The sequence below is a fragment of the Thunnus maccoyii genome, chromosome 8 (assembly GCF_910596095.1).
Source record: "Thunnus maccoyii chromosome 8, fThuMac1.1, whole genome shotgun sequence".
Taxonomy (NCBI): domain Eukaryota; kingdom Metazoa; phylum Chordata; class Actinopteri; order Scombriformes; family Scombridae; genus Thunnus; species Thunnus maccoyii.
Genome location: NC_056540.1, coordinates 3,800,112 through 3,809,929, shown reverse-complemented (window position 1 = coordinate 3,809,929; position 9,818 = coordinate 3,800,112). Strand labels below are relative to the sequence as shown.

Below are 9,818 nucleotides of genomic sequence, written 5' to 3'. Positions count from 1 at the left end.
AAATCATATTCAACAGAATTATATGCAAATTCACAGTAAAGCAAAAAGTCACATTAACCACGGGTGAGCATTGTAATAATATCATATTTAAGAAATTCGTCATTCCAATGCAGAGGGAGTGGTCTTCACAGTCATTATCATCATCATCATGTTATTGTTCTTATTGAGGGGAAAATTACAAAAGAGGAATACATTTGCCATTTTAATAACGTAAGGGGAACAATTTATCCTCTAATAACTATAATCTAACTACCTCATTACATTAAAATCATACACAATGCAATGTTTTTAGAGAATAAACAATCATACCTAATGCACTATAATAAATTCAGTCAAATGACAATAAAAAATAGCGATAAAATAAAAGTTTTCTAAACTAGAAAACAACATTAACCACCGCCCATTGCGTGACGTTGTTGAACCACGGAATTCCTGTGTCTACCACAACAAAGGATCCTAATTGACTTTACATTGGCATTCTTTCTATGGTACTGGCACGTAATTTTAACGTGAAACGACCACAACCTCTTAACACCGCATTCCGTGGTGGTGGCATGTAATGGGTGTTAAGAGGTCGTGGTCATTTCAGGTATTTTTGTGAGATCAGGTTGTGTTGAAGGCAGCAAGTGTAGTGCTAGGAATAGACTATTATATATTATCTATTATACTGCCACCATATGGCAGCTCTGCTGACTTGGGTTGAAAAAAATGTGTCCTGCACCGATGTTGAGTGTGTGTGGAAGAGGGCGAAGATGCCGTGGGCCGACGAAATATCAGCGAAGAGAGTGTCTGAGATGGCACCATCCACAACACAAGGTTAGTAATTAATTTGCAAATAATGCTGTCTGATTTTGTTGCTTGTTTTGAATTATTTGCTTAACATTATGTGGTTTAAAGCTATTGTATTATGTGAAGATGAATCGTATTTATCAAACGGTGATAACATACACTGATGGTGTCTCATGTCATACTATTATTTCAGCTGGAATCAAAAGACCTGTCACCCAGGATGACAAGGACTGGGTACAGGCATCCCTGTCACAGCTTGGGCATTTTACTGGGATGGAGTGGATTTTGAGTCCAGAAACTCCTCCATTACGACTTGGGCTATGTCTTTTGTACTTTGATATTACAGATATCAGACTGTCCGCTTTAATTGAAAGATATTTTGTATGCACTATGTGGCCACCTCACTGAAACCGCATTGACAAGGAAATCAACTATTTGTATTTGTAAAACTGCTTAACTTTAAATCTAGATGCTCACCATCAGGACATTTCAGGGGCTGTTGGCCAACCCAGGTTATAACCAAGCAGAGGACAAGGCTCTTTATTTGCTGTTATCACTTGCAGTCACTGAGCAGGAGAAGCAGCAGATAGAGAGAGCCACAGTTGGGCAGGCAAAGAACGCATTGTAGTAGGACAGCGCGTTTATAAAAACGCAAGAACTGTCAAGGTCAGTGGTCACCAACCCTGCTCCTGGAGAGCTACTGCCCTGCATGTTTTGGGTATCTCCCCACTCTAACACATCTGTAGTAGTATATGTACAGTAATAATAAACTGCAGTGTAGATAGGTTGTGCACTCTAAGATACAGAGGAGATGAATGTGGCCTTTTAACCATGGGGAACATAAACATTAACAGTTTCACAACCAGTATATGCATAATGAGAACTGGTAAGGACAGGTAAAAACGGGATGTAAACAGGTAATGTTAACTGGATGTAGACAGTAGTATCAGCTGTGCTCTTGCTTGGTTCGAACAAAAACACCGTAAAAAACCCATAACATTTATCAGGGATATTCACAAAGGGTCGGTTTGGTTTTTGTGAGTAGGTGCAAAAGCTAGTGCTAACCTTAGCTAGCTAGCCAAAACTTTGTTTTTCTTCATTTGTTTGAGAATTGTAACTCAGCTTATCAACTGCAGCCATTTCCTCTTCTCTTTCTCATTGCTAGGAGAGCGGTAGAATGACAATGGGGTCATTTTTTTTGACTCAGATCTGTTTGAACGAGGAACACAGCACTGCGGCATATTGAAACGACAAGACTTTAACCTGGAAATAGTATTTTGAAAAGGTTTTATGTCACGACTTAAAGACTGGATACTGATAAGTGCTTGCTTCAATATTGCACGATCCACAGTATTAAATGCCTTAGACAAGTCAATAAAAAGGGCTGCACAATGTTGCTTGCTCTCAAGAGATTCAATAAAAATCATTTACTATCAAGGCCGCTGTAGCTGTGCTGTGTTTTTTTCCTAAAACCAGATTGAAAATCAGATAAGATTTTGCTTGTAGATAAGAACTCTTTCAGTCGTTCACTCACAAGGGATTCCAGAGCCTTAATCAGGACAGACACTTTGAAGCTTATAATTGTTTAGGACAGTAGGGTCATCCCATTTTAACAGGAGCAGAACAAAAGCAGGTTTCCATATAAGGAAAATTTAATTTGTGTCCAAGGAGAGATTAAAAAAGATGTGTCAAAGGGGGCGCGATAAGATCAGTTGCTAACTTTAAAAAGTAAGACTCCAAGACTATCAGGACCTGCTGATTTTCTAGTGTCTAAAAGTTTGAGGGCTTTATGCACCTCTGAGACTGTAACTGGATTAAAACTAAAAGACGGACTTATTGTAACATGACCGTCAGAACAAACAGTAGAGGAATTTTGATGAGTAATGTTGAGGGAGTTCAACGTGGAACCAGAGGCAATGAAATGCTCATTGAAACAACCAAGCATTTTGGCCTTATCAGTGATTTTATGTGAGTCCTTAACAATGCATGGGGGGAGCTTTTTGCTATTTTTATTTCCAGCTAAAATTTAATAGTCTTCCAAATCAGCTTTGGCTTTTCTAATTGCAATTGTGAACGCATTGTGCAGTTGCCTAAAAAGCAGTCAGTCTGAATCAAGACTTGTTCTCCTGGCTTTTGCCCATGCCACATTGCACTCATGAGTTGAGTTGGATAAATCTGGATGAACCAAGCATTGTTTCGACCTTTTACTCTGTATTTTCTGAGGGGCGCATGCTTGTCAACAATTTCAGTAAAACCATCATAAAAGATTTTCCAGGCATTTTCAACACTAGCAATAAGGTTAATTTTCTCCAAATAAAAGTGAAACAGGTCATGAAAAAACCCTTATTCCATAATATGTTTCATGTCACGCTTTATAATGATGCATGGCTTGGTTTTGGGAATTTTAGTATTTCTAATTAAGGCAACAACACAGTGGTTACTAAAGCCATTTGCGAATACAGAAGCAGCTATGTATTTATGAGAAATATTGGTTAGGATTAGATCAATTAGAGATAATTTTTCAGGACATTTCAGATTAGGTCTAGTGGAATTATCAAATATAATATGAAAGAGATTTAGCAAGTCACAGCAGGCCTTAAAATCATTAGATACTAGTCACAGTCAGTTCCAGTTTAGATCTCCAATAACGACAGTTTCATTAAAATTCAATCCCGATAGAAGCTGCATTTAGGATGATAGAGCACCACTGATTGCTGAAGGTATCCTATAGCAACCAACGGCAGTAATATGGAGCATTTTAGAAACCTCAAGATTAAGAGCTAAAAATTAAAATTGCTTATTCAGTGAAGTAGAGAAAAGCACATTCATGTGACACTTACTTTTGATAAAGACTCAATCACCCCCGCCCCTTTTGGGTCAGTCAGTCCTATATACATTATAACCATCAGTGGAGTGGTGGGTGCCTGCTGTCCTCCTCAGGGTGGGATCTCTTACATCAATTTAATGTACTTCCTTTTTTTTTCATGCTAATCTACAATTGGCCAACAATTGACACGTAAAATGATGCTCCAGGGGAAGACGTCCTCCCTAAACAATCAACAACCAGAATGCACTAATGACATGGCGTTGGTCCAATGATAATTTCCAGATTTCATCTTCAATTTTCTCCACTGTAAGGCGGAATAGCAGCAGTAGATAACGAGCAGTAGATAGCTCCTTGCGTTAGCCAACGCAACAGTTAGCTTGTTGTAGCAGCCTGAAGAACTCTTTATACATCCATGGAAGGACTGTTAAGGACTGTTGTTAAGCTAACGGGAGAATGGATTTGGACTGTGTGGCGCACCAGTGGCAGGACGCTGCTGGGGAGGCTGGAGAGAGAAGCAACTGGAGAAAAAACCAGGAGAGTTAGCTGGTTTGTCATTGTTGCTAATGATATTAGACTGGTTAACCAGCAGCCACAAAGTTCTATTAACTAACAAGCAAGATGACCAACAGCCACAAATAGATGTTATACTTCATCAATACGTCAATACTTCATCTCCATGAAAGAAGACATCAGATAAGGTGAGTCAGATGCAGCTTTTCTCTCTTTGTCTATTTAGTCGCTCATTTCATCTCTGATGGTTAAATGTCTCTGTGGCTGTTGTGTGAATTTATCTCCTTAACAAGAATGCAGCAGAGATCATATAATGTGCAGTAGGTAGTTTGCTCGTTGAAGTTACAGTGAGCTGTCTGGACTCACTCATTCATTTGAAATTGATCCAGTTTTAACTGAGTATTTGTTCAGTCATCTGTTGATGTTATGTGATTACCCAAACAGGTGCTGAGTTTTAGAACTCCACCACACAATGTGGTGATTCAGGTCCTCCGGAATAGGCGAGAATGTAAGCCACACTTCACATATGATCCAAGTTTAAGCTGAAACAGGTGTAAAGTGGTGGTATTATTCGAACAACTCACAGAATTGACCAGTAATTTTTCAGAAACAATGGATATCACTAGGTCAACACAAGAATAGTCGCACAGACAACAGACAAGAAACGTGCTGCCATCTTGGAGACAATTTTATACTTGATTCTGCTCTCTTGTAAAGATAGCATTTTGATGAGATTGAAAATGTATTATTAAACATCTCTTTACTTTTTTATAAATTGAACTGTTACAGCGTAAGTCTATTTGTTATGATTAAAATAAAGACAGTATTCATGATCACATTTCAGATATTCATTCAAGTGCCAACTCAACATTGCAATTGTAAAACATTTATTCATTCATTCATACAATTGTTAAAAGCTTTAACTCTTACCTTAAAGAACAACCCTGAACTTCAAACGGCATTGCCATATTCATACATTTTAAAAGTTAATGAAGTCACTAACGCAGCTTAGCCATGTCTAGTCAACGCTAACTCTAGCCAGCTAACTCTAGCCAAACTAGAATAAGCAGTCCAGAACAGTCGATTGTTGAAAAGACAATATTATGTTGCAAAAAGAAAAGAAAACTAGGGCTTTGTTCTTCTCAGCAGCAGAACAAACCTGCTGATGAAACTATATGAAAAATATAAAGGAGTTTTCACCAAAAAGGCCAATACTGGTACAATTAACAAGGTGAAGGAGATAACTTGGCACAAAATTGATGACAGATTAAACGTATAGGCCTACCTGTAGGCGGGTAGTGATATCCTAAAGGTTATAGGAGCAAATTTATTACTAGAAGGTTGACGGTTCAATCCCTGCATCCGGCTTCAGTCTTCATGGTGGAAGTGAAGAGCAGCACTTGTCCCTGTTCATGGTTAATAAATGATGATGAGATCAGTGACTGTGGTTATATTATCGCTAGGCTAGATAATATCAGATGTATATTTAAAATCATGGTGTAGGCAACATAAGAGAACCAACTTACTATTACCAGCATTATCGTACTCTTTGACACATTTTCTCTTTCACAGGATGTCCGTTTACAAGCGTCAATGAAAGTTAAAAATTAAGTTGCAGTTGGAGATGAATAAACTGGAGAAGGATGTAAGTACAGAGGAAACAGCAAATAGTGATCACGTCTCAGTGTTTCCCTTATATTCATTTAGTGGCACACTGCCGCTGCTAAATTACGAGCGCCGCTGCTAAAATTTCAGACGATCATTAATATTAACGAGCTACTAATGATTTTCACTCGCACACTGTGCAACACCCTACGTTATTGTGGATTTTCTTTAGTCATCCTCCCTCTCTTCGTTCTTCAAAGGACATCTACGTGAAAGGTACAAGAGTAGCGTAGCTCCGTTAGGGAATAAGGCAGTGCATGTGTGTGTGTGTGTGTGTGTGTGTGGGTATGTGTATGTAAATGTGCACATGTAGTTGCGTGAGCGCAGAGGGTGAGCGGCAGAAACGCAGAGGAAAAGTTTAGCATTAAGTTGTCAATCTGGCAGTAAATGTGCAGTACAGACTGTTTGTCAGTTAATAAATGCTGCAGCTCCTCAAGACAAAGAAAATACACACCTATCGAAGGGGGTTAGCCCCGAAGTTAGCAACAACGCGTTAGCTTAACTTGACCAGGCTCACTTCAGATGGACTGACTTTTAAGGTGGACCAGTAATTCTCATTTTAGTGTCAATCTCAGCTGCTGTTTAACAGAGAACGGAGAAATGTCTAGCCGATGAGTCTCTTGTCTTGAGTTTTTCATATGTCCCCCACATATGACAACAACCCCCCCCCCGCCGCTCCAACGCAGTCAACCTAGGGGAAACACTGCGTCTGTCTGGGTCAAATATCACTATAAGCAGATGACTATTATAATCTTTTCTTTTTCTTTATTTGTCATGCAGAATACCATTGACTTTTGCCAATGACAAGTTCCTTATTTTCCCAGGCAGCAGAACAGGCGAAGATAGCGGTGAAATTTACTTAAATTTCTTCCCCCTCTTTTATTGTCATAAGTTTCAGGGAGAAATTTGTCACTGAGAGAAAATGATTTTCTGTCTCCGTCATGATTTCAGTGTGCACTCAGCAGCAGTCGCTTATCATGGGAGTAAAGTACAAAAATAGATTTACGTGATTTAAAATGTTTTTCCATATGTTGTCGTGTTTGTAGAGACCCAATATGAACACCGTAGGCGGACTACTTGATTTTTCTAGGCGGCTTATTTCAACAGCATGAATGTTGTATAGGAATGATTCTGTCTCAGAACTTTTTGATCCATATAAACAGCTGATCACTGTATAGCAAAAATGATATGGCCCAGATCCGGCCCAGAGCCTCCATAAGTTGTGGGCCAGATCTGTAAAACGGACCCGGGCCGGTGTCCTTTGGCACAACGGGCCAATAACGGTGCGGATCCGTTTTTTCACTTCTGGGCCGGCACCGGGCCAGCTCCAGAACGGATGATTTTGTAGTCATTTGTCCCCCCCCGAAAAAACCAACAAAAAAAAACAACAAAACTTCAAATAATTAAGTTTGACCTCTCCCACTGCCTGCTGTCCCTTCCACTTCCTCGTGCCACTTTCTTTGTTGGATCCATGAAAAACAAAAAGTTAGAACATAATTTAAAGCAAGCAAGAAATGACAGAATGTTAACTAAAATGAGTGCATACAAATTAGCAAACTGTCAAAAAATAAAGTGTGTGCTGTAGGAAAAACAAAAGGCTATGTGTACTGTCACTACTTAAAATGTTTGTATGTTAACGGTGCTAAAAAGAAAACCACTGACACTCAGCATCGGTGTTTAGTGCGGCTGCCACAGTAATCAAGAATACAAAATATATGTAAAATATACAGTACCTTTATGAAGTCAGCCACTGCTGCTCAGTGGAATGTTGTGATGCCTATAAACAACCAATTGTGAAGTTAAAAACACAAAACATAAGTGCTGCTGAAAAAGACTAGCACAATGCTTTATCTGAAATTTACCGTGGTTAATGCTTCTTTAGTCTTGGCACGGTCTTTGCGGCCACCTCCCCGGTCAGATGCCAAGTTAAACCATCTGATGATATGTGAGTCTATCTCACTATCTGGAGCGCTGCTCGCAGATTGGTTCTTCCTTACAGCCCCTGTTGAGAGAGAATGTCCATCACAATGTAAGACAGATAAGCTGTTAGCGACCGAAATTCTCCATTTTCCACTTAGCAATTCTAATAACTCACTATTTTGATAGCTGCTTTAGAGGGGTGAAAAAAGTGGCCAATGGGTCAATTAAGTGATAAACAGATTATGCAACAGCTAGGGATGTCAACAATTAATTTTGTTCAGTCAAACAATTTAGTCAAACAATTTTGTTCAGTCTGTGCCAGAGCAATTCAACACAACACCATGAACAAACCGACTAACGTTACAAGTACAGAGGTGAGTGAACCTCTCTCTTAGCTAGTCACAACAACTAAATTAACAACCAAATACAATATGCTTCTCAATGGTAATACATATTGCAGCGCATTACACAACTTATTACACAGTGATCAGACAATGAATTACAGTTAACTTTAGATGAAATTTTTAACTTCTTTACGTTACTTCTTTACTAACTGTAAAACTTTAATTAACTTATAGCCTGGATTTGAAAATTACTGTAATGATGGGGAAATCAAAGCAGGGGAAAAAAAACTTACCCTACTGATCCGCGGCACTCTGGGGGAACCTGAACCTGAAATAGAGACCGGTTGTGCTGTCAAATGGTGCTGTTTCAAACTAATGTTAGCAGTTAGCCTTAAGGTTAGCCGTTAGCCTATATGCTACTGGCTATATGAGCAGCTAACGCAACGTTAACAGACAGTAAGATGCGGATGAAAAGCAAGTTGTGGGCGACATTGGTTGTAACATCACTAATAACAAACACAGAGTTGTTTATTCATTATTAATTCTAACTAACTTAGCTAGTTAAGTAAGCTAGCCCGGCTAAAAAGCTAGCCGTTGCAGATATAATATTATTAGCAAGCTTAAATGGGAAGTCAAAACCTTCTGAAATTATGTTAAGAGGCATAAAACCACTTTAAATACTGTTTTGTCACAACATTGTTTGCCGTACCGTAATAAAAAATTTTCCAACGCTGGAAGAAAAGCCGCCAACGGTCTCCTGCTTTTCCTTGGTCTGTTCTGATACAACTGAACAAAAGGAAAAAGAAAAAAAATCGCGCGCTTGTTTCCATGGATCTGGCCCGTAACTACTTTGACTCTGCTGACTGATTGCGAGTCTAACTGACACACCCACTCGTCAGCCTGTATGCGGTCCGTATCTGGCACGGGGATGTAAAACCGGTGAGACTGTAACACGGATCAGTCTTTGGAGGCGGATCCGGTCCAGAGTCAGTTGCTATCTGGGATAACTGATCACTATAAGCAGTTACCACTGTATACATTTAAACACAGCAGAAAGTCATGGTTTGGACTTTATTTAATTTTCTTTTTGTCTTCACAGCTTGAACAAAATGAGTGAATGAATGAATAAATAACTTCAAAATAACGCTGGCATACTTTTATTTCTTTAATTATAAATGCTGTTTGTTTCAACCATGTTTCAGTCAGACAGAGAAAGTCCAGATTTGAGTCAGACACAAGATGAGTTATCTGATTGCTCTTTGCAGTAATGCCTCTGATGTTAAAATGTCCACCGAATAGCCCCCTCGGTTTCAGCCCAGGGTCCCATAAGACTTTTGCATGATTGACAGTTTGGAAGGTTTTGAACAGCCTCTGCCTTGATTTCGACACCGTGGTGTCAGCAGCAGGTTTTGTGAGAGAGACACTGGACCTATCAAGGTTTCCACAGCCCGGTAGCGAAAAATTATTTATTGAGACATCATGCCTTGTGTTAACAAAGTTTAGACTGTTACAGGTTAGGTTTTCGAGCTGGTAGAGACTACTAAGTTACAAGTAAACAAAATCATCAGCTCCTTAAAACCTCCGAAAGTAGAGATGCTTTCCAATTTGACACTATGTTTGTCAAATCACACAAAGATATTTTAACTCCCCCTATTGCTCATTTAATTAACTTGTCTTTTAAACACAGCTCCTTTCCTGATGACTGGAAATGTGCCATTATCACGCCTATTTTTTAAATCTGGAGTCTGCCTTGAAGCCAGTAA

At 39.2% G+C, this 9,818-nt stretch overlaps 1 long non-coding RNA gene across 5 annotated transcripts; it reads right to left on the bottom strand.

Annotated features, from left to right (window-relative positions):
- Positions 1-4,001: 4,001 nt before the first annotated feature.
- LOC121901653 lies at positions 4,002-9,139 on the bottom strand. 5 transcript variants are annotated; one of them, XR_006097348.1, is made up of 5 exons: positions 8,765-9,139; positions 7,654-7,793; positions 7,206-7,568; positions 5,412-5,532; positions 4,002-4,134 (listed from the first exon to the last, which is right to left on the bottom strand). It is a non-coding gene; the product is annotated as an uncharacterized LOC121901653 (long non-coding RNA). The 5 variants fall into 5 exon arrangements; XR_006097346.1 differs by lacking the exon at positions 4,002-4,134 and adding an exon at positions 8,349-8,383 and having other exon boundaries at positions 4,960-5,532; XR_006097347.1 differs by lacking the exon at positions 4,002-4,134 and adding an exon at positions 4,960-5,297.
- Positions 9,140-9,818: the final 679 nt, after the last annotated feature.